Below are 25367 nucleotides of genomic sequence, written 5' to 3' on the forward strand. Positions count from 1 at the left end.
CTCAAAAACGAATAAACATTAAAAAAATTTTTTTAATAAAAAAATAATAAAATGCTGATACTGAGGGAGGCTTGGACAGGTTGAGAGAAACCTCACCTCTGCTCACAGGTACCTTAAGGGTATAGATGGAGACTTGAAATGAACCCAGCTGCCTTGATTCCACAGCTGTATTTGTCATGATGACGGTAACCAGGGGGACACCAGCAGCCACAGCCACAGTTAACATTTACAGAGCCTTTACTGCATGCCAGGCGTTGTTCTAAGAACTTTAAACTTTATATGTGCTTATAATCTCATAAGTGTATACCTAGACACTCAAATATATATGTCATTTACATTTACACATGTAATGCCGTATATGTGAGTGTGTATATGTGTCTATGTACATGCAGAAAACCTCATTTAATCCTTAGGTCCAGCCCTGTGAGGTGGGTACTCTTTTCATCCCCAGTTTACAGATAAGGAAACGGAACCAGACAGCTGAGCTGCCCAAGGCCACACAACCAGCCAGAAGAGCCTGGCACGTAGCCCAGACTCTTTGGCTCAGGGCTGGGTTGTGACCACTCACACCTCCCTCTGTGGCGGGCTAAGGAGGGTGGACGGATGGAGGTCTCTCCTGAGACCCTGCCACGGCACTCACCCCAAACAGGGAGGTGAAGAGACTGGTCACGGTGTGTCACACGAATGACTTCGGTCCCTGTCACCCCACGGAAAGCTTGGGGCAAACCTCTCTGGGCCTGGGTCTGGGCCTGGGCTTGGGTTTGGGCTTGGGCCAAGCAGAGAGGGAGACGCACATGCCTCCAGAGGTTCTGGTTGTCCCCTGGGCGACGGGCAGTGTGCATTGTGCACCTTCCATGGGTATGGAAGGGCAGCCAGGGACCATGACCTTGAGGAGAAAATGGCCCCTTAAGATTGACCCTGTGACCCACAGCTCATCGCCAGAGTGCTTCTCAAAGATGGGCCGCTGTATAAATGAAGAACCAGTCAAACACTTGGAAGGAGCAGGTCTGTGGGCGGCCTGGGAGGGGTGAGTGACTGTTAACTCGTAGCTACTTCCAGAGGAGTCTCTGCCTTTCTCTGGAATGAGGAAGACGCCAGTGGGCAGGACCTAGCTGGGCGCAGGTGCTCTCTCTCTCTCTCTCTGCAGCACCAGCCCTGCCGACCCACAGCACTGGACACAGGACCCTCTTCGAGCCTGCGGCCCCTTGTGAGCTGGGCCTCGGGGGGGGGGGGCTGGGGGGGGGCGTTTCTAGATGGTTTCTGGAGACCCTCCTTCTCAATAAGGCCCCTACCTGTTACTTTTCAGCCGCAACAGCACATGAAGTTTCTGCTTTTATGTATTTATCTTCTGGTTCTGGCTCCTGGCCTGCATCTCTGTTCACGAAAAGCGTTGGAGTGCCGGGCTTCTAGAGCCATGTGCCCAGCAGTGCCCAGCAGCACTCAGGGAGATAAGATTATGACCAGGAGTGGGGCACTTGTGCTTGTGGCTTGCTCCTCCTATGGCCCCGGGGCGGGGTGAGGGTGGGGTGGGGGAACAGTCTGACACAGGGGGATATCCCCCTGGATACAATATTGCAATTATTTGGCCGGGGGGGTGGGGGGGGTAATGCTGCTTTTATAAAAACCTTCTATTTTAATTGGACCTTCTAAGAGAATTGTACTTAGAAGACTTTTGTTTGTTCCCTGTGTTGTATGGCAAGATACACGAGGTGGCCACTCTGCCTTGACGTCTCTTGGGTCTAAGCTGCCCCCTCACTCCCACCCACCAAAGCCTTGGCCCGGAAGATGCCTCTCATGTTATGCAGCTGACGGGGAAGGAAACAGGCACGAAGACGCCCTTCTCTGCTCTCCCGGTGCCAGGACCCACGCACAGAGCAGAACACGAGGCCCGGAAGAATCTCACCCTTTCGGCTCCTAAAGGGGTCCACATATGGGGTCATGAAGAAACAGAGAGGACCCCATGCATCCCAGTTTACAGAGAATGAGAGACCCCCAGCCCCGATACTAGACGTCTGTCCCATGGGCCTGTGTGCCCAGTGGGCACTTGCAGGCCGGCCTGGCGGGGGCATGGAGCAAGCACAGGCCCTGTAGGCCCCAGTCTAGTTTAGACCCCAACTGGGTTGCACGCCGTGGGCTACCCCGCTTCATGCCTCGGGGTCCCCATTTCCAAAATGGGCTAATGGAGCCAGTCTCAGCAGGACAGTTGGCAGAGTAAGAGCCGACGCTCCGGTGGTGATGGGGCTCAGCACGGCCAGAGGGGCTGTGTGGGTTGCATGGCTTCTGCTCAGCAAGGCGTGCGCCGTGGTCGGCTCGGGGCCACATCCACCCGAGGGTAGCTGAACTTCAGCTCCGAGCCATGGTACCTGTCCGACCGGGGTGACAGCCCCTGAGAGCCCGGAGCAGCCCGACAGCCTGCCGTCTCAGTGGAGAAGGCAGGCTGGGCTCCAGCCAGGGGCGTTGAGTGCGGGTGCCCGGGCCAGCCGCAAGTTCAAGGCTTCCGGAAGCGAACCGGCTCTCACCACTAACACACACCTACATGGACACACACACACAGACGCATTCACACACCTATACACATTCACACACGTGTGCACGTACACAGACACATGAACATACATATGTGCACATGGGCACACATTTACACACACACCAAGCACACGTTCATACGTGTAAACGTACACACACACTCTGGCCTGCACAGACCCCTAAACTCACTCATGTACACACACACACACACACACACACTCCCACACCAACAGTGCCTGGTCAATACATGGGGTTGGCCTTGCTAAGAGAAACAGGTCTTTCTCCATCATCCCCTGTTGTTCCCACTGGGCACCAAAGGACGTGGCCCAGGGCAGCCTTAGAAGGACAGAGTCCCCGGGCGGGTGATTTCCCAGTCAGGAGCTCAGCCCCGGGGGACTGCCCGGTTTTACCTGGTGACATCAGGCCCCTTGTCACGTGGGGTCGGCACCCTGCAGCAAATGCTCTGACAACGCCCGCCCCTCTGCGCGAAGGCCACCTGCCTCCCTTATTTCCCTGTGACTCATTCGACACCTCTGGCCACAGGAGGATCCGGACCCGGACCGGCATTTCCGGAGCCTCGCTCTCCTGCCTGCAGGACCTACACCCAAGTCAGCCACTGGCCAGTCCCAGCATGGATCTTGTCATGGGCAGTCTTCTCCTGAGCCACCTGCCGCAGGGCCCCAGGGGTGGGAGCCAGCGGACTGTCCCTCTGGAGCCTGCAGCAGGTGAGGGGACCTGTGTCCACCCCCCGCTGTCCCACAGGCTGCTGTACAAGGTAGATTTCTAGTGAGGGAAGATCACTAGCCCCTCCCAGGCCCGGGTGCTCTGTCCTGTCCCTCCACCGCACACACACATCTATGCCAGGTCCTGAAAGAAGGCACTGGGAGAGTCCAACCTCATTCATTAAGTCCTCCCACGTGGCCAGCCGTGCTAGGTCAGTCACTGGAAGAGGCACAAGAAAATGCAGTAACCTCCCCACTGTCCCTGGTTGTCCTCCCTCTGGTGCCAGCCTGCGCCTGTATTGTGGACCACCTCCCTCCCTCCTTCCCTCCTTCCCTCCCTCTCTCTCTCCCTCTCTCACACAGCTTCCAGAGTCCTCTGCTCAATTCCAATCTGTTTCCATGCAGAGCCCCAGGCTTGCTGTCCATAGTCCCAAATGCATTAAGGTGCTCTGCTGAACAAAGAGAGTCTCCCACCATAGCTATCAAAGAGAAAAAAAAAAAAGGGGGGGCACCTGGGTGGCTCTGTCACTTGAGTCCCCGACTCTCGATTTTGGCTCAAGATCTCAGGGTCGTGGGATCAAGCCCCGTGTTAGGTCCATGCTCAGCATGGAGCTTAAGATTCTCTCTCTCCCTCTCTCTCTGCCCCTCTCCCCCACCCTCGTGTGCTCTCTCTCTCTCTCTCTTTCTCTCTCTAAAATAAATAAGGCAGTAAAAATAAAAAGACAGATGGATGCTCTTTCTTACTCTTTTGCTTTGTTTTTCTTTCTTTAACATTTTTCAGATCAAGGTCTTATTAAGCAAGACTCCTGTCTTTGGCCAGAGAGAATCCCAAGGGTGATTTTTTAAGCCTTTAAATGAGTGTAGGAGAGGCTACCAGCGTGCCCTTGAGTTGAGAATGAAAGACATCAGGCAGGGTCACAGAATGAAGGTCTGGGTGCAACCACTGGTCAGTTGGGCGGGTCTGTCTTAAGAGTTACAGAATCAAATTGCAATTCTTGCTTTTCTTGCTGCTGTTTCTTGAGGAACTGCTTCCTGGTTTGGTCTTCGGTGCTCTTGAAGCTGAATTATGCAGGGAAAATGTCTACGTCTGTCGGAAACTTTTCTGTTACGGATGAAAGGGGACTCTATTGGCGCCTATGGTTAACAGGGGAGGGGGACACCGCTCCGTCGAGACTCAATCTCTCCACCCACAATGAGGCCTTCTTCTGGCTCCATCTGGGGATGAGGCCCCAGACCCCACTTTCCCAGTTCAGGCCTAGACTCGTCTGGAGGGTTAGGAAGACTTCTAAGAGGAGGGAGCCTGGATCAAGGCCTTAAAGGGTGTTGGCCACATCGGACAGCTGCACCCACACACAAAGGTACAGCCCTCACACTTGGGAGTCCTTTCATCCATCATCAATGAGACTCCTTGACGAAAGGTCCCTATAAGGTTTGGCCCTGGTTAGGAGCTGAACCAAAGAAGAAACAAGGACGTTGGGGACCAGGAGAAGCAGGCTCATCCAGCGCAGGGACCTTCCTTCTCTACCCTCCCACCAAAGCTGCGACAGGTGCCTTCAGCCTGCCTCTCTTCTTTCCATGCCTCCAACCCAGTTTCTTGCAAGCGGTCAGCTGGAGGGGCTGGCCTTTTTTTAAATGGTTGTTTCCCTCTTAACCTGATAAAGCCGGTCCATGAAAGTCATTACCCGCTGAGGGACAAAGAGGAGCAGGACGAAATACACACACACACACACGTGTGAATGTACACACGATCATCAGGTGTGGTGGGAGTTAAGGACGTGAGATCCGCTTGTTGGAGAGACACCCAGTCGCTGGCGTGCCATTCCCATCACAGAAGACACAGCAACCTGTTCTGAAGTCAAATCGCAGGGTGCGTTTTATGTTATCCAGAAATTATCATGGAGGGCCGTGGGCACCAGCTTCGCAGATTCCATGTCTACACTACAGAACATGAGAGAAAATAAAACCCCCTTTCTTCAGTACAGGACCACGATGTGGAAAAAGCCCACAGAGCTGGAAGGGCGAAGAGGGCATTGTCAGGAGCCAAGGAAAATCTCTTCAAGAACAACAGAAAAATAGTAAGCCTCTTTGCTTCCCCCCCCCCCCCAAAGTGACAAATTTGACTTGTCAGATGCAAGTTCAACTTGTGGACAATCCACTCACGACTGATAATCTCTATGGCAACTGCTGTGTCACGTGATGACACAGAAGCAGTGGAGACAGAGGCAGCGCAGCTTTCCAGACTGCTTTTCTTCTAGTAGATTCCACGAGGTCAGCCTAATTAACGGGAGCAGGATTGAGTCCTTGGTTTAGGTCATTGGCAGACGTTCTCAAGGAAGAATGAAGATACATTAGCACCTTCTCTTCCCATCCATGGGGGCTTGTGCCAGGACAGGGGAGGGGGGCCTCCAAGTGGTGTCCCCTCCCCCCCCAGCCCTCCTAACTTGCCAAGCTCCAAACAGCACTTCTAAATACTCTCTTTGTAGAGTCGTGTCTGGAGAAAAACTCTAAATCCTCTCCTGAAGCTTTTAAAATATCAGACACTGGTGAGAGAGGGAGCCAGGAATACAAGCCAAGTCCTCTTTTTAATTAGTATTATAAATTTCTACTTATTTAATTTCCAACTGCTTCTCCCTGCAAAATACAGGTACAATGTAATTAATGCCCTCCGTCCATGACATTTGTTCTTAGACTAGAAAATGCTGTCCCTTTCCCAAGGCGTTATCTCTTTCAGCTGGGTCTAATGTAGGTCTGGTGAGTTGGTGAGGGTGGAAAGTTCATTCATTTTCATAGATTTAAAAAAAATGAGATGCCTATTGCCTTCCTGACGCGCTCAGCGGTGAGGAAGTGACAGGGCTATCTGCCCGTGTGGGTCCCATCCACTGTGCTCAGTGGTCACTGTGGCCCTTTCCACTGCCGGCACTGCTGTGGGGATCTGTGGCCCGGCCGCTCAGGCAGCTCTGGCCAAGTCTAGAGCATTTTGCTTTGCCTGCCACAGGACAATTACTCCATTGTCTCCAGGTTAATGAAGTTTTTGGTCAAAACACAATGATCTCCAACATCTCTTGGACCTCTTTGCTCTTCATCTGGACGCAAGAGTCCATCAATCCCTTCAGAATTGCTTCCTCCTCCAAGTCTGTTCTGCGGACTTGGTGTGTACTTGGAGGTGTGTTTTCAGCCATCGTGTCGGCCGTTGTGGAGCAGCCCCAGCTTCCCAGCAAACCGTGTACGTGTGAGCGTCTATGAGCTCCGGAAATCAGCAAATCATCCACCGAGAACAAGCCAAGGCTATTTATTTGGAGCTTGCTCTCGAAAGGAAGTCAGCCACCATCTTGCATTTGGTAGAGACTGGGGCGGGGAGGGGCATGGAAAAGCTTTGGTGGGAAAGGGGGAGGGCTCCAGGTGTGCCAGGTTGGAGGCTGTCGGTGGGGAAAGCTGTAGGCTAGTTCCTGTGGGATTGGTCAGGGGTGCACATCTGGCTTTATCCTATCAGTTCTAAGTTGGAAGTGGGGACAGGATTTAAGGAACCTGGCAGCTATTAATCAAGTCCTGGCAGTTTGGGGTTGATCGCTGTAAGAGCTATTGTTTGGCCTCCTATGCTGGTTGCTACAAATGGCGCGTCTGAGTCCTGTCTTATATATGGTCTGGCCATTATCCATTTGTATATTTAGTTGCTCAGAGTGTGTCCAAGACTTCTCCCAGAACCTAACTGAAGTCAGTGGGTTCGACAGGTGGGAGTTGGGGAGGGAAAGTCATTTTTGTACCAAAAGCCACAGATGGAAATCCAGCATGCTTTTAAGAGAACTGGATTTTGGGGGCGCCTGGGTGGCGCAGTCGGTTAAGCATCCGACTTCAGCCAGGTCACGATCTCGCGGTCTGTGAGTTCGAGCCCCGCGTCAGGCTCTGGGCTGATGGCTCAGAGCCTGGAGCCTGTTTCCGATTCTGTGTCTCCCTCTCTCTCTGCCCCTCCCCCGTTCATGCTCTGTCTCTCTCTGTCCCAAAAATAAATAAACGTTGAAAAAAAAATTTTGAAAGAGAACTGGATTTGAAGGGTTCTCACTCAACTGTTCCTTTGGCCCAGCAGAAATCTCCCCGAAGGCTCACTGACCTTTCTCAGGCACTATAGTGATCGGGGCTCATACGTTGGTACCAGGGTATGGCAGAATGGCAGCCACGAAGCAGGCTCGGTCAGCTTCCAGATGTACCCATCCTCAACTTCCCTTTCCTCCCCGCTCCCTCTCAGCCTAGGGAGCCATCTGTCTACCATACGTACCCACAGGTCTCATTTCAAGGTCTTGTCTTCAGACTTACTGTTTTTCACCAAGGGAAGAATTATTGAGAAGGCAGTCAAGGTTAATCTATTTTTAATCAAGAGGCAAAGACCGAAGATAGGAGCTAGGTATGGGAAGTCAGATACTTTGCAGCAGGTGGTGGTTCTAAAACGCCATTGTCCAAATGGCAGCCGATTCCACCCACACGTCGGGCGGGCGACAGGATTTCCAGACGTGCCTCTTGTTTAGACAGGGAGTTTCTGCCCCCAGTAACATGCCTCCAAGCAGCAAAAAGATTCTAGACCTTTCCAGAGGTCACAGGCTGGAGCCTTGTGGGCCACATTCAGTCTGGAGATGTGTTTTGCTTGGCACACATGTGTTTTCAGTTTTTTAACTACTTGCCAAGATTTTAAGATCAGGAGCTTGCCTTTCACATAAAAAAACTGTAGGTTCCAAGTTCTTCTGAATCTTTTTTTGTTTGTTTGTTTGTTTGTTTGTGATTTTGAGAGAAAGAGAGAGAGAGAACACGTGGATGAGTGGGAGAGGGGCAGAGAGAGAGAGGGAGAGAGAGAGAATCCCAAGCAGGCTCCGCGCTGTCAGCGCAAAGCCCAACGCAGGGCTCAATCTTACAAACCGTGAGATTCTGACCCGAGCCGAGGTCAAGAGTCGGACCCTTAACGGACTGAGCCATCCAGGTGCCCTGCAAGTTCTCTGGCAAATGGAACAATCTGGCCACACTGGGTCATCTTCTCACCCGAGGCTGCTGAGCAGAGTGACCGCTGCCCCCATTGAAAGGGGGACCATGGTCTCTTCTTTGCCAGAGTCTCCATTTGGCCTGCCATTTTCTCCTGGATGTCACTCTTACGGATTAAATGTTTATTACCCCCTCCCACCCCCCCACCCCCGATTCATGTGTTGAAACCCTAACCCCAGTGTGATGGCATCAGGAAGTGGAGCCTCCGGGAGATGATCAGGTCACGCTGGTGGAACATCACAAATGGGATTCTTGCCCTAGAAGAGCCGTGGAAGAGCTCTCTCACCCCCTCTCTGCCGCGTGAAGACACGATCAGATGAAAGTCTGCCACCGGAAGAGGGCCCTCGCAGAACCTGACCACGCCGGCACCCTCATCTTAGGCTTCCAGCCTCCACAACTGTGGGAAATAAATGTCTGCTGTCTATAAGCCACCCACTCCGTGGAGTGCTGGGTGCTTGGGGACCAGTGTCAAGAGTCAGCCGTATGGCTTTCTCAGGGCATCGGTGTCCTCGCCTGTCAAATGGGATAGGACTCCTAGCTGCCACACCGATGAGTCTCCACTGGGCAGGAGAACGTGTCTGGCTGTCAGTTGCATCCACTAGGACAGGCTGGTTACGCTGCGGTAACCGGCAAACCCAAAATTCAGCGTCTGCGTCAGCCCGGGTTTCTGTTTGTTGCATGTGTCACGCACCTGTCTTGGACCGGCAAGGCTCTGCTCGGGGTCACCCTCCCTCAGAGCAGCGGGGTGATGGAAGATCCCCCCAGGAGTGCCATCAGTCTCTGACAGGAGGAAGGAGACACGGTGAATCACGCTCTGGGCTCTGGGCCTCTTCCCAGAAGAGACACCCATTACCTCAACCCCCATTTTCTGGGCAACATGAAGTCTCATCCAATTTCAAAGAACGGCCCCAAGCCTTGTGACTCCAAGCGTCACTCTGTGCCCTCTCAGCACAGCTGGCTCCCCATCTGTGACCCCCTGTCTCACTGCTCACGCCCAAGGAGACCGCCTGGGGAGGTTTGCCCTAAGAGATAGGGTACTTCCTTCCTCAAATTTTAGGCATAATGATGAAGCGATAATGATACATCGCCATGAAAAGACCCCTAAGGACCCAGACGCTTCTTTTGCCTCAGCATATAAAACCGTCTTTTTCATACCTGACCAAAACTTCTCGTGGGTTTTCTCCCGTCAGATGAGCATCTGGGCATATTCAGTTTGCTGGAACCATGCTCCCACGGAATAGTTTGGCTCTGATCCCAACAGCGGCACTGTGTTAAGTGGATGAGGCGGGACCCTATTCAACTCCAGACTCCCCTTAGATTAAAGATAATTCTCACATTGACTTAAGACTATTAAATATACAGAGAATGCTTCTGAAAGCTTCTTCCGAGGTCTCACAAGAGTGAGGAGTGCAAAGACCTCTTCACTGTAGCATAGAGACCTCTTTGCACGGCGACACATAGGTTCTTGGGGTGTTGCAGAGAACTTGGGAAAAGTGTAGCTGCTCCCCACAGCCTACTCCCCAATGGGGAAGAGCATACGCTGTCTCTCCCCTACCCAGAGACCCCAGAAAGTGTCCACGAATATGGAACGCCTCTGACACCCACCCTTTGGATGCCACACGGCTTTGTCCTGAGGCCACTCTAGAAGAGACCAGAAGAGCGGGTTAAGAAGGCTGCACTGTGAAAATGCAACAAAATGACGCTTGCTTACCCCCATTGTGCCTGGTGGCTACTGGAACATTCTTTGCTAAAGGAAAGGAAAAATAATTTTGAAAATGATTTTGGAAATGCTCTCCCAGATGGCACGGAGCTCCCAGACTGTTCAGTGCCCGTCCTGTCCTGGGCCCTGTCTCTCCGCTTTATGGTCATCACTGTATTTAATCTCCACCACAGCCCTGTTAGGAGACTACTGTTATTATTTCTGTTTTATAGACAGCATTATTCGTAGCCCAGAGTGGTCTGAATCTTACCCCTACAAACTGCATCGGCTCCAAAAAAAAAAAAAAAACCCACTTTGGGCTGTGTACCCAACGAAACAAAGGCACCCTTCCCCACCCCACCCCCCCCCACCCCCACCCCCCCCGTCCCTGCTTTCCAGAGGGCAGTGCGCCACCTTCCCCTTTCTCCCTGGAGGAGCTGGTCTTGTCCTCACTGCCCCCACCCCTGTAATCCTGGCAGGCCCTGAGGTGAGGGCTGGAGGGGATTCAGCAGAGATTCACGCCTCTGCTCCTCCCCTGCTCCTCACATAAAATCATTTGAAGAGGTCAGACGGCACAGAGCTAGTAATGGCAAAGCTGAGATGCAAAGCAAGCAGCCCAAGCTTTGAGCCGCTAAACTATGCTGCCTTCCATTATAACATGATTATATTATAACCCAAATTCGAAAGACCACCCACTGCTTTCTTTATTGGATCCTTCCAATAAACTGGTCACGCTGGTAGCACAATTCCCTGAGGAAACAGAAAATGACTATTCTAAAATAAATCTGGGGGACACACCCAGCCACAAAGTGGGAGGTGCTTTGCACAAATACAACCGGGCCCGTCTCTCCAGCGTGTCTCCGCTCAGGGTTAAGAATCCAGGACTCAGCCACCAGGGGCGGGGAGCTGGAGGCAGGGAGAGAGGCAAGAGAGACCAGCCACAGCAAGCGGCAAACAGGGCACAGAAAGAAGAGGGATTTAAAAAGGCAGATCCGAGGGGGCGCTTGGGTGGCGCCGTCGGTGGAGCTTCCAACTCTTGGGTTCGGCTCGGGTCCTGGTCTTGCTCAGGTCATAATCTCACAGTTCGTGAGGTCGAGCCCCACATCAGGCTCTGGGCTGGTGGCGCCGTCGGTGGAGCTTCCAACTCTTGGGTTCGGCTGGGGTCCTGGTCTTGCTCAGGTCATAATCTCACAGTTCGTGAGGTCGAGCCCCACATCAGGCTCTGGGCTGATGGCGCGGAGCCTGCTTAGGATTCTGTGTCTCCTTGTCTCTGTCCCTCCCCCCTTGTTCTCTCTCTCTCTCTCTCAAATAAAAAAATAAAAAAAATAAAAGATTTTAAAGGGCAGATCCGAGAATTCTGACAGCGCCACGGGAAGCCTGGTCCGCCTTCGTGAAGGGCCTGAGGACGGTGGGCGGGGCTGGATGGAGGCCACACCAGGTGGGCGGGGCTCATTTGCATGACACTTAACACCAAGCAGAGGTGCATCAGCGGCCTGGCTTCGTAACTGGACTTGGGTCCCGGAAAAACACCTTCCCTTTCTAAAGGCAGGAAGGGTGCAGCTTTAGAAATACAGTCCCCCCTTGGGGCGCCTGGGTGGCGCAGTCGGTTAAGCGTCCGACTTCAGCCAGGTCACGATCTTGCGGTCTGTGAGTTCGAGCCCCGCCTCAGGCTCTGGGCTGATGGCTTGGAGCCTGTTTCCGATTCTGTGTCTCCCTCTCTCTCTGCCCCTCCCCCGTTCATGCTCTGTCTCTCTCTGTTCCAAAAATAAATAAACGTTGAAAAAAAAAAATTTAAAAGAAATACAGCCCCCCCAAATGCTAGAAGAATGACATGCTTCCAATACTTCAAGGCACCCCCGCCACCCCAGACGCTTGAGTTACCCAGAATTTGGCCTCCTGGAAACACCTTGTTGACTTACTTGCAGAATAAATGAGGCACCGGCGCACGCGGCGCACGGAAGAACAGGGAGGGGAAAAGAGTACATTAATATTTTATTCACAGTCCCTCGGATTCCTTTGGAGAGCACCTTTGGGAATATTTCCAACCTGGGTCTTCTCTCTTAGTGTGGCCAACATAGCCTGGGAAGCTGGCGCTAGTAACCCTAATTTGCAGGTGAGGTGACTGAAAGTGCCCTCGTTCCCAGGCCTGTGTCCCCCCCTTCCCTCCCCCCAAGGCCTCTGAGGCCACCTGGTGGTCTGCCCTCCCCCCCAATTCTGGATGCAGTCGCCTTTGGGGGGGGGGGGAGTGGAGGAGAACAACCCATTGCAGGAAAGGGGAAACACAGAAATGCAAGAGGAGAAACTGAGAGGAAGTTGGGAGGGAAGATGGAGAGGAGTCCCTGCCATGGCGCTAAGTGAGGTCAAGGGAGAGCTGGGCCCAGACAGAAGAGGGGAGAGCTGGTAGGGCTGGGTCAGGACTGAAACCCTTGCTAACACTGGCTCAGCAAAAGAAACCTGCGCAGTCCCAGAGGACTTCCAGAAGCTTCCTTCCCCACAGCGGGCACAGAGCCCACACAGCCTTCCCTCCCCAGCCCCGCACCCCCACCCCCGTCTCTCTATTTGGCAAGACTCTCCTGTCATCAGCTCCTCTGTACCTTGGGTCCCTCTTGTCACTAGAAACTAAGTGAACCCAGAAGCCATACAGGATTCTAGGAATTACTCCTTTCCAGTTTCCTGAACTGGCTCTCACGAGTGCGTTTAAAAATCACGCGCCACACAATCAGGAGTTCTGTTCAACACAAACTCCTCGACAAATGGTTCCAGGCAGGAGCGGTTTTGGCAAGTTTTGACAGTTTTGAGAGACTACGTATCAGGTTAGGTTTTCTGAGGTAATTAGGCCTGTCTGGAGATAGAGAACCCACAGGAGGAGGCCTTCTCTCTGTGGGCCTGTGCCCTGGGGCCATGAGCACACAGCTCAGCGCGCTCAGCATTTCTAAACTATGCTCTTCCCTCAGCCCTGGCGGTGGGACCTCTGCCCCTAAATGCTAACTCTGGGGGAACATTTCCCCAGACTCAGTTTAACAAAAATTTTCTGTAAGGCTTCTTTATTTTTGAGAGATGGAGAGACCGAGCACGAGTGGGGGAGGGGCGGAGAGAGAGGGAGACACAGAATCCGAAGCAGGCTCCAGGCTCCGAGCGGTCAGCACAGAGCCCGACGCGGGGCTCGAACCCATGAACCACGAGATCGTGACCTGAGCCAAAGTCGGATGCTCAACCGACTGAGCCACCCAGGTGTTCCATCAGTTTTAGAAAACTGTAAACCCCAAGAGACATTTCTGCCAGCCCTCTGAATTGGGGTTTAACCTCACATAATTTATAAAACTTTTAAGAACACATGAGTGTTTTGCAAGATTAATGTCTCAGACTTTTATGTTAAAAAGTAAAAGCGGTATACTTGGTCAATATTATACCATATGAGGAAGACCATTAAGACCAGAAGGCCTTGGGGCGCCTGGGTGGCTCAGTCGGTTAAGCGGCCGACTTCGGCTCAGGTCATGATCTCGCGGTCCGTGAGTTCGAGCCCCGCGTCGGGCTCTGTGCTGACAGCTCAGAGCCTGGAGCCTGTTTCGGATTCTGTGTCTCCCTCTCTCTCTGACCCTCCCTCGTTCATGCTCTGTCTCTCTCTGTCTCAAAAATAAATAAACGTTAAAAAAATTAAAAAAAAAAAAAAAAAAGACCAGAAGGCCATGAGGGCATCAGCCATGAAGCTGCGTGTTGACAAGGGAGCAGCAGAGACCCTGGCTCTCAAATAAGAAGCCACGCCAAAAATTCCTTGTATCTTGGGGCGCCTGGCTGGCTCGGTCTGTGGGGCATGTGACTCTTGATCTCAGGGTCGTGAGTTCAAGCCCCACATTGGGTGTGGAGCCTACTTAAAAATTAAAAAAAGTAATAATAATGGCGTATATTTTTTCACTGACAGAATTTTATCATATTAACATATTTGTTATATTAACATATTTGTCATATTAACATATTTATCCTATTAACATATTCTAGACACCGGGGTGTAGACGGGATCCTCTCCATTTGCAGACGAGAAAACCGAAGCCCAGAGAGGGAAGGACACCCTCGAGGTACCACACGAATAAGAGGCAGAGCGAGGGTTCCTGCTTTGTCTTCTGACCCTACCTACCGTTGTTCATTTTGCCGCCTCATGTCTTCCGGGGTGTTTACGTGAGCAAAAAACGGAACGCCACAATGTCATTTCAGTGGGGCTGGTCATCACCTTCAATGGTAAAGTGACAAGCTCCATTTTAACCCTAAAGAAAGAGGCAGTTTTGTTTTTCTTCCAGTCCTATGTCAGGAGCTGTGTAGCATCTTAAAGTTCCCACTTCCTGTTTCTAGATCTGTCATTAACTCTTCCTGATGACTGAGTGGGTTTTCCTTTGCATGTATTTTTCTGAAGCAACCGAAGAGCTTTGCGTTATTTTTTTTTAATGTTTTTTTTTTAATTTATTTTGGGAGAGAGAGAGAGAGAATGGGGGAGAGGCAGCGAATCCCAAGGGCTCCAAGCTGTCAGTGCAGAGCCCGACGCAGGGCTGGATCCCGTGAACTGTGAGATCATGACCTGAGCTGAAATCAAGAGTCGGACACTTAACCAACTGAGCCACCAAGGCACCCCAGCTCTTTGTGTCTTTTATGGCAAGACAGATTTTAAAAATCCCAAGGAGAGGGGTGCCTGGCGGTCTCGGTCGGTGGAGTGTGCGACTCCTGATCTCAGGGTTGTGAGTTCGAGCCCCTCATTGAGTGTAGAGCGTAGACGTAAAAATAAAATCTTAAAAAAAAAATTTTTTTTTAATCCTCAGGAGAAGGAGGTTGACCAGAAAAGGTGTGGGGGGTAGGGGGAGGGGTGGTGGGAAACACACTGTTGACCCGTCAGAGCATGGAGCATACACGTCTAACAAGAGAGTTAGATACGTACCATGTCCCCCCCCCCCCCCCCCCCCCCCCCCCCCCCCGCAGAATCGCTAAATAGTCCACATATTTGAAACTTAAAAAGTAGTTGCTCAGGAGTAACGTGGCCTGTGGATGCGACGTGGGATCTGAAGTTATAATCCCGAAGGGTGGCTGGGCTGGGAGGAATGGTGAACTCTCAAAGTCTAAGAGCCATGTTTTTTAAAGTCACATTTGTGACTGGGTTTGTTTTGTGCCCTGAATTCATTTCCACTGCAGATAGGGAGGTAACTTTTTCTGCTGGTGGATGTTTTCCTTTGGGGAGCCTGGCCAACGAAAGGTCACGCAGAAAGCAATCACTCTCAGAAATGCCACAAAAGCAGGGCAGACAAATGCCCTAGTTTTCCGAAGAGCAGACTGTGTAAACCGTAGGAGGGTACTCTGATGTTCCTCTTTGGCAGATTCTCAAACGAGTTAGCAAATAGTGACTGGAGATAAGGAAAACTTTGTTCAGAGATCAACCTCTGAGCTGACTCAGATTACCCTCTACTCTCCACCCAGGGGAAAGGGAGACCCCAAAACAGGTAGCAAACAGTAAGCTTTTCTAGGAATTAAAAGAGAAGTTCCAGACGCCCTGCAGCAAAAACCTCTTCAGAGTTCCCCTGAAGAGAGACCCTTGAGATCTGGGGACACGGTGGCCTTTCCCACCACTAAGGGAGGGATCATTAACAAATGTGCTGGGGCAATTGGCTATCCACTGAAGAAAGACTGAAGGATTAAAAAATACATAGGACAACGTGTTTATGACCTAGAGGCAGAGTGGGCAAGGCCTCAAGCAAGCAAGACACAAGCCACAAGGCCAAGAGAGAAAGAGTGATGTCAGCATCATCAAAACGTGGAACTTCTGATTCAAAATCAGAAATCACTAGAAGCTGAGATACAACCAAGCCGAGAAGCAATGAAACGAGGGAAGATATTGGTAATATAATATGTGTGTGTATGTATATATGTATATATAGACAATACATCGTACATATATACAGAAATGTATACATGGATACATAAATTCTGGATTATTATTTTCCTGATTCTATCAAGTATCCCTATCAATCTGTAAAGAAAAAAAAAGACAAAGACCCACAACCTAATAGAAAAGTGGAGACAGGCCTGACCAGCTAATTCCTACAAAACACAAATGGGAAGTGGGAAAATCCAGGGAGACTCTTTCTTTACCTCTATAGTGCAAGTTATTTCCGAGAGCTGATTCTCGTATAAATGTCATAAATAAAAATAAAAAATTACCCAAAGAGTAAACCCAAGCAATGGTGACTTATGAGTTCGCCATCACGTAGGAAGGGAGTTCTTAGTCCGTAAAATACGAGCCCTTATGTGTGAACCCAAACAACTATAAGGCAGCAAGGCCAGAGGGTGACGCAGACAAGGCAGTGAGGCTGTGAGAAGCAGGGTCCAAGAGGAAGGCCAGCCCCTGGCGGCTCTGTGCCAGGTAGCCTGGCGGGGACTCACCTGTGCCCAGGGTACTGGGAAGGAGAGACCCCAGATTGAAGACTCTTCTGACCACCATTCTACTATATATGTTACAGTACGTATATGCAAGCCTGAAAAAAAGAGACTGGAAAGGATTTTATTCCCCCTTCCAATGCACAATTTTAAAAGCACATTTGAATGATCAGTGTTGAAGTTCCATTTAGAAAGAGGCTAGAATGAGCTGTGTGACCTCAGCCTTCAGACTGAAAAAGCATCGGCCATAAACTTTTGTCTTGATGCCTTTTTCTCTCTTTGATTCCTCCCCCCGTCTTTCCCCATTCACCCACTTATTTGTTCTTTTTTTTTTAATTTTTCTTTTTAACGTTTATTTATTTTTGAGACAGAGAGAGACAGAGCATGAACGGGGGAGGGTCAGAGAGAGAGAGGGAGACACAGAATCCGAAACAGGCTCCAGGCTTTGAGCGGTCAGCACAGAGCCCGACGCGGGGCTTGAACTCACGAACCACGAGATCATGACCTGAGCCGAAGTCGGATGCTCAACCGACTGAGCCACCCAGGCGCCCCTGTTCTTTAATAAAGAGTAGTGTGCACCTTCTGAGTGTTGTGCTGTGCTGATTTCCAGGAGACAGTGGCCACCTTGTCCTTGACTTCAGGGCTCAGCAGAGGGGAGGATCCAAGCTAGGGACGTGAGGGACACTGGAAAGAGGACATTGACAGATACTGGGGTCTTCCTGGAGGGGGTGCTGAGCTGCCCTAAAGGCCCCAGAGCAGCTACGGGTCCATATCATGCAGGCCTGGGGATCCCAGCGAAAACAAACCCTGATCTCTGACCAATCAAGGTTAACTTCAAAGGCTTTGGGGCTTCTTTGAAAGGAAAGAAACATTCTCTGAGCTCCTGCTATGTGCTGAGAACTGCCTTACTATAAATAACCCCCCCTCCCCTGCCCCTCCCCTGCCTCCCATCTCAGTCCAGCCCCCCTCCTCTCCATGACACACTCCATCTCTGTATCCCAAGGGGTCTGTTGAGAGATGCATTTTATGTTGTACAATAAAGCACATACTATCGGAGGTCTGGCAGGACCTGCCAGCAATGTGCAGCGTGTGCTATGAAGCAGCCGTGTTCTTTCCAGCGGGGAGGCCACCTTTGGCATGGGTTTCAGCAGTTACTAAGAGTAAGCTCATCCACACTCCAGGAAAAAAAAAAAAAAAAATCACATTCGAAATCCAATTCGGGCCTTCCCACATCTCTAAAATGTAGACATATATGGATCTTAGCTTCTCCTTCCTTTTTTTTTGTTTTTTTTTTTTTTTCACTTCCAGGAAGTTGGGCGCCATTCTTGTCTTGCCACTAATGCTCAGTACCTGGGCACAGGTTGTCTCACCTGTTCTCCGGAGTGTGAGGACCTGGGATGTATCAGGAACATGGCAGTGCTTTGATGGATCCTCTAGTCCGTGTTTGTGTTCCTCAACTCCCTGCCGTAGACGGTGCCGTGTTGGTCTCCCTGTCTTCTCGAGAGGTCCCGTTAGCCTCTGAATTCAAAACGAGTTTGAATTCTGAATTCAAATTCCCCTGCCCTCTCTGAGCTGCCCTCACACTCTGGGGCCTCTCTCTCTCTCTCTCTCTCCTTAATTCTCTGGACACGATCCCTTTGGTTCTCAATAACCCAAGACTTTCCAATCTTGGAATAGCACTGACACCCTTATAAACCCATTATGACAGAGAAAGATAGGATTCCGCAGGCAGAGAGGGAAAGGTGAGGACCTGAGGTCCCCGGGTGGAGAAAAACATGTATTTTGGAACAATGCTGGGAGCCTCTGACCGCAGCAAACCCCTTAGGGTGTAAGGTTCCTCTTAAGAATGTAACAAACACCACCTACTCCCCCTCAGGTTTCCTTCAGGAATTTGACTAAAGACCGGACTAAAAAGAAGTAGTAGACCAGAAAACGTATGACCCACAAGGAATGATATGGCCGTAGACTACCCTCATAGGATGGAAATGAGTCCATCGGGAATGGACAAGCCAGCACCTAGAGCCATCAGGCCAATAAGGGTGGGACCTGAGAAGGAAAAGGGGGAAGCGGGAAGGGGGTGGGGGGGGAGGGCTGACCGGAACCTTATAAAACACAGTCCCTTTCCTGTTGCCTCGGGCAGTTATTTTCCAATGCCCCCTCTCTATAACGAGCGCTCTCATGCTATTCTTCCTTTCTCATCTTATACTCCAATAAACTTTTGCCTGCTGATCGTTTCATTTTGTGTCCACCTCTTCATTCTTCAAAGCAGTGAGACACCGGACCCTGGGTATTGAGATTAAAAACAATCCTGCGACGCCATCATCCTCCCTGCCCACCCCCTGCTCCCTGCCTCCACCCCATGATCTTCCCCACAGGGCACCCTCACGAACACAGCACTGTGTGCTGCTTACATTGTTTTGTGCCACCTAGGTCCACAAGGGTGAGTGTGCTGGGGCCAGGAGGGGCTGGGGGAGAGATTCAGGCGAGAAAAGGCCCAAGGGACTGCAAGCCCAGGGAGGCCCTCTCAGAGGAGCTGGGTTGCACTGGAGCCGGACAGAAGCAAAAAGGCTAAGGAGGTGTGTTCTGAGCAGGGCAGAGGGCCAGCTCCCTGGAGGATGGGGACACGATGCTTGGAGCGGCTGCTAGGTGCAGGCCCTGGCCAGGGTGGCAGTAAGAAAAAGCTTGGAAAAGGACAGGAAGGAGGGGCTCTGGGGGGTTCTGGAAAGCTGAACCGAGGGGCTTGGACCTTCCCCAGTGGGCAATGTGTGACTCTGAGGGCTTTGAGCAGTAATTTGTGATTTGTGTAATCACTGTAATTTGTGATTATTTTTTCTCCCATCTTTGGGAAGAAAAATGGCACAGTCAACTACTCTATAAAAAGCTTCGTCATATTCTTTAAGCATACTACCACCCTCCTTTTCCGGGCCTTAATTATCCTCTGGCCTTTCTGTGAAAGCTCAGTTTCTCAACCCCACCAAGGCTCCCGGATGGCCTCTCTTTGCATCCAAGCCACCCAGTCCTGTTTCAGCCCAAAGCAGGAGGTGGGGTTGGGGAATGTCCACAGGCTTCAGCCATGTCTCTGCTGTGTGCATTTTACCCAGCTGAGCTCACGACTTTAATGCATGATCGGGATCTTCTAGTTGGGCGGGGGGGGGGGGGGGGGGGGGGGGTCGCGACCCAGCTTTCCCCTCTAGTGGTTCCCGATGAGCCACTACAGTACTCACTATTTGCTTTACACTCCAGAACAAACAATAAGAGCTCCTTAAATGTTTGCTTCAAGCACAGCTTGGATTTTGCCCCATTTTCGTGTTGTCCAAGGAGATAAATTCCCCTAATGCTAAACCTGGATGGTCAGAATTGAGAAATCGCCCTGCGCCAGCACACGGGCACTTTTATTTTGCAACTCCTGTCTCTGCTCCTTAATGTCTGGTTTTCTGTTTGGGAGTCTCCTGGGGTGATGGTGCCACCAGATAAAAGTTGTAATGAGAGAGGGAGGGGTCCGGGGCGAAGGCGGCTGGGCTGCAGGCGCGCAGTAGGTCCGCAGAGGGACCCCAGCTGCCCGTGAATGCTCTCTATTCATGAACCCAGGCTTTTGTTTGAAGTCTGGGCTCCGTGGTGGAGAGCGGAGAACTCGCTGAACTGGTCTGGCGACTGCGGAGGGGTGAACGCCCCCCCCCCCCCCCCCCCCCCCCCCCCCCCCCCCCCGGGGCCAGCACTCAGGTGAATGAAGTCATCAATATTTTCGGGCAGTCCTAATCTGTGATTAACTTTTATCTCTGCTGCAAAATAACAGCCTCCTTTTCAACCTGGTAACAATACGTAGTTGGCTCCCGGGAGGGGGCTGTTTCAGGCGGGGTTCCAACCACAGGGCAGTCCTACACAGAGGCGGCCTTGACAAAGCCGCTGGGGCGCCCCTGGGGAGAACCCGGAGTGGGGCGGGTGGGGGGAGGCGGTAAGGGCCCCCCCCCCCCAGCCCTGGCCCTTTTATTCCAGTATACCGAGCTATTTCGACCTCAAACTCCGCTTACCCGAAGCAGGCCACTTTCTCCTGTTCTCTCTCCTAGTTTAAGCACCCTGTATTCCCCGCCCCCTCCCCCTGCACACACTGACCGAAAACCCCTGATCAAAACCATCTAGTAATTTCTGAGGACTGCCTCGTCCAAGCCTGTGTTGACTCCCTCCGTGAGCACAACCACACCTCAGGAGGCCTTCCACCCACCCTTCTCTCTAAGCCCTCACCTTTGCGGGAGACTTAGTTTCGCAGTCCGGGTCAGGTCTCCGACCACAGAAGCCAGGGTTGTTTTTCCAAAAGGCCCATTTGTTCCTGTCGTCCCTCTGATTAAGGTCCTGCTGTGGGGACTCTTGAGCCTGGCACTCAAGGCCCTTCACAGTCCGGCTGAGAACTCGGGGTCCTCAAAATCAACACCCTGGGGAATGTAATAGGGGAATCAGACAGGTGAAACCCGGGGCTCTTTGGGTCTATATTTTGTTTGCTCAAAAAAAAAAAAAAATTTTTTTTTTTTTTTTTTGCATTTCAATTCGTTTAACGTGGTATGTCTCTTTTGACTTGCATTTATTATTTATTTATTTCTTTATTCACATTTTAATTCCAAGGCAGTTACCATACAGCCTCATATTAATTTCAAGTGTAGAAGATGGTGATTCCCAGTTCCTTATATAACTCAGTCCTCATCCAGATAAGCAAGCTCTTTGTTTACTCAGTTTTGATGGCGACAAACAGAGCAGAAAGTTTACTTTCCCCTTCACTCTAGTGCTAGAAGACACAGCGAGCCCAGTGGGACCGCTTACACATAGCCTCCCTGTGGGGACCCGCAGGAGGGAGTGGTGGGGACCAGAGCTGGGACACGGGGTGCACATTTTAAAAGGAGGAACTCACTCTCGGGATCTTGCGAGTACAGGGCTGGCACCTGAAGGGCGAAGGCCTGCGCAACTTCGGCTCCTGGAGCCTCACTTGCCTCACTCTGGGCTGACCCTTTTGGGGGCGGTGGTGAACTGGAGAGTGGACCCACCCAAAGGAACGGCTGCTAATCAGCTTTAGCCAGTTGTTGCCAAAAGGCAGCACTGTGGTCCCGCTGCTGCTGGAAAGGCACAGAGGAGGTGCGCAGGAACGTCAAGTGACAAAATAGACGTTAGGAGTAAAATTGTGGATATGGAGCCAGGGTGAGTGTTGAACTAGCGTCATTCTGTGTTCAAGGAGTAAGTTATTAACGGCAGGCAGCTGATCGGCTCTGAGCCCAGAGAGCACCGGGTGCTTCAGTGGAGACAGTGGGCGGTTCCAGCGTGCGAGCTCTATGATTACAGGACCCCAGACAATTCTTCACGGAGCTTCACTCTACTCATTAGGCAACAGAAGAAGAGAAAGACAGGAAAGAAGAAAAAAAGACTTAAAAAAAAAAGCACACAAAACACTTGATAGTAAAGTAATAATACTTTGAAATATATCAGCATAGCATCTATAAATAGGCTTAAACTTACCCTACTCCAAGAGAGAAATTATCAGATTGGATTTCTAAAATATCCAGCTATATCCTGCTTCCGAGAGACCATCTAGGACAAAGCCACACAGAAGGGCTAAAAATAGAGGGATGGAAAAATACGCGCCATGTAAATGCTAGCAGGAACAGGCAAACTGTAATATAAGGAGAGAAACCACATAATAATCAAGACACCAATTCACTCAGAAGCCATCATTGTTCAAAATGCATACGTGTCTAACACACGCACACTTCAAAATATGGTAAGCAAACTGACAGAATTATAAGTCAAGAATTTTGACTCATCTCACTTTACCAGAAATTGAGAAACCAAGCGACTAAAATAAAACCAAGCAAGTGAAATAAAATATTAGGATATGAAAGGTTTTGGAAAATAAAAGTAACAGGCATTATCTAACGGTTGTGTGTGCACGTGTGTATGTGTAAAAGCCTTCAACCAAAGATAGTCATTATTTTCTTTGGAAATATATAGACCGCTTAAAAATTTGACCACCTAATAGGTCACAAAGAAAGACTCAACAAGTGTCGAGAATGCACCAAAATCACATAGATCATATTTTCTGAGTGCAACCCAATTAAATTAGAAATCATTAATTCAATAATCAATAACCACATTAATATGTTGGGAACTCAAATTATTCATAGCTTAAAGAGGAAATTACATCTGAAGTTTCTTTGGAATAGATTGATAATAAAATTATTACATATCAAAGTGGCGGATGGCAACTAAAAGGATATTTAAGGTAAATTTTAAAAAACGAATAAACTTATTTTAAAAATATAGGTGAATTAAAGTAAATCAACTGAGTATTCAAAATAAAATCATCGGGAACATCCTTAATGTGATCGGCAATGTCTACCAAAAATGTAAACATTCTAATTAACATCAAGACTTTGGAAGCTCGTATGTCAATATCAGGAACAAGACAAGGATGTCTGTAATTGATGTACCAGTATCCCGGAAGCCATGCTGAAGGCAATAAAACAAAAACAAATACGAAAAGTGAGAACTGACCCGCCCCCCCCAAAAAAGACAAAAATGTCCTTAATTCTAGGAAGTATGATGAACTACGTAGAAAATTCAAGAGGATTTTCAAATAAACTATTTAAATGGAAAGAGGGTCAAGCAAATGTGCTAGATGTAATACACACTAATTAGTACCATTGTACGTGATTAGCTAAACCAATTAGAAAATATAATAGGCAAAAAAGATCTCATTTATAGTAACAACTAAACCTACAAGATAGCTCTATATACATTTAACAGAAGATGTGTAAGTTGTTTTGGTTTTGATTTGAGTTTGGGGAGACTTTTTCTTTCTTTTTTTTTTTTTGGAGAAAACTTTGAAGTGTTGCTAGGAACATAAAAGAAAATATGAGTAAGTGGGGTGATCGATTTATCATGTTCTAGACTCTATTTAACAAAAATGACAATCACCCCCTAAGTATTCTCTAAATTAATACAATTTCGTCCCAAATCTCACTTTTTTTTTTTTTTTGGTAAAATTCAACAAGCTGATAACCATCGAGACTAATTATGAAGTTATAATAATTAAGAGAATGAAATATGGAAATTTGACATATGACAGAAGGATTATTATAGATTAGTAAATAAGAGGGGAATGGTGGGCTCCTCCAATAAATGACTTGGGAATAATAGGTTATCCATACGAGAATAAGTTACTTACATCACAACACCTGCAAAAATAAATCTATGTTCACTAAATGCCTAAGTATAAAAAGCGACGACTTTAAACAATTTAGAGGAAAATATTGAACACTATATGAACTGAGGGTAAGAAATTATTTTCTCAAACTGGACACACATGGGAAAAACAATTCAAAAATTAATAGACTACTTAGCATAATAAAAAAGATCACATTATATTTTTAAAAAACATCGCTCATACAAAAGTGTCCAGTGTTTGGCCGCATTCAGATATTTGCAGTGCAGTCATATAACTAACAAAGAGTCAGAATCAGAATACATGAACACCGTCAAATCAATGAGAAAAAAAACCAAATGGCCCAATGAGAGAAAAAAAAAAAAAGAGTAAAAGACATGAACAAGTCGTGGATGAGGTAATCCAGATGTCAAACGGACATTTGAGTAGATAGTCAACTTCATTAGTAATCACAGAAATGCATTTCAAAAAAACAAAGAGATACCACCTCTGTGCTAGTCACAGCTCCTCTGAATAAAGAAACAAAACCAATAGGATGTGTATATGTGGAAAAAGATAAGGCACTGGCTCATGCCATTATGGAGGCTGACAACTCCAAATTCCGCCGGGTGAACCAGTAGGCTGGAGACCCAAGGAAAAGCTGGCGCTAAAGTTCAGGTCTGAAGACCCAATGTTGCAGATGACATCTAAAGATCAGATTGCTGGAGAATTTCTTCTTGCTTGGGGAAGTCGGCCTGTTGTTCCATGTGGGCTTTCCACTGATTGGATGAGCCCCCCTCCCTCCTCCCCATGTTATGGAGGGCAATCAGCTTCACTCAACGTCTACCATTTTAAGCGCAAACGTCATCCAGAAACACCTCTCGGAAACATCCAGAATAGGCCCAGCCAAGATGACACATGAAATTAACCATCATAACCTCCAATGCACCAGATTAGTCAAAGTGTTTGTCTGCCAGTACCAAGTATCGGTACAAACACGAGGACGGGGAACTCACAACGTGCTCATGATGTAGAGTGGAGCCATCCCTTTGGAGGGTGGAGATGCACACTGGAGAAACTCACACACAAGTGCATAAATATTCACTGCAGCATAGACAGCGAAGTTGAAAAGGAACTAGAAAACCATTAGCAGGAAGTAGATAAGTTAATTGTGATACTTTACTTTTTTTTTTTTTAAGTTTATTTATTTTGAGAGAGAGGGAGAGGGGGAGGGACAGAGAGAGAATGGGAGAGAGAGAGAATCCCAAGCAGGCTCCATGCTGTCAGTGAGGAGCCGGATGCGAGCCTTGATTTCACGAACCCATGAGAACATGACCTGAGCCGAGATCAAGAGTCAGATACTTGATTGACTGAGCCACCCAGGTGCCCTTGACCGTGATACTTTAATACAACAGAATATTATACAATGGTTAAAATAAATGAGTTAGAACAACATGTATCTGCATGGACAAAACTAAAAACGATGATGAATGAATGACAAAACTTAGCTTCAGAAGAATGTATAGAGTAGGGTAGACTTCCATGAAATTTAAAAACATACAAAACAGTACCATATTATTTAAGGATGAGCACTGTAGGAAAATCTAAAAAGCATGTTTGAGATTAAAACACACCAAATTCAAGGTTGTGGTGTCTCTGAGAAGTAGGGATGGGGACTAAGATCAAGGAAGCCATGGGCTGTCTGTATTGTTTTATGTACTATTTTTTGAAGGCCTGAAACAAATGTGGCAAAATATTCAGACTTTAATGAAACCACGGGAGTGTGTGAATATTTTTTTACATTCTT

This window comes from Prionailurus bengalensis, chromosome A3 (assembly GCF_016509475.1).
Source record: "Prionailurus bengalensis isolate Pbe53 chromosome A3, Fcat_Pben_1.1_paternal_pri, whole genome shotgun sequence".
Lineage (NCBI taxonomy): Eukaryota > Metazoa > Chordata > Mammalia > Carnivora > Felidae > Prionailurus > Prionailurus bengalensis.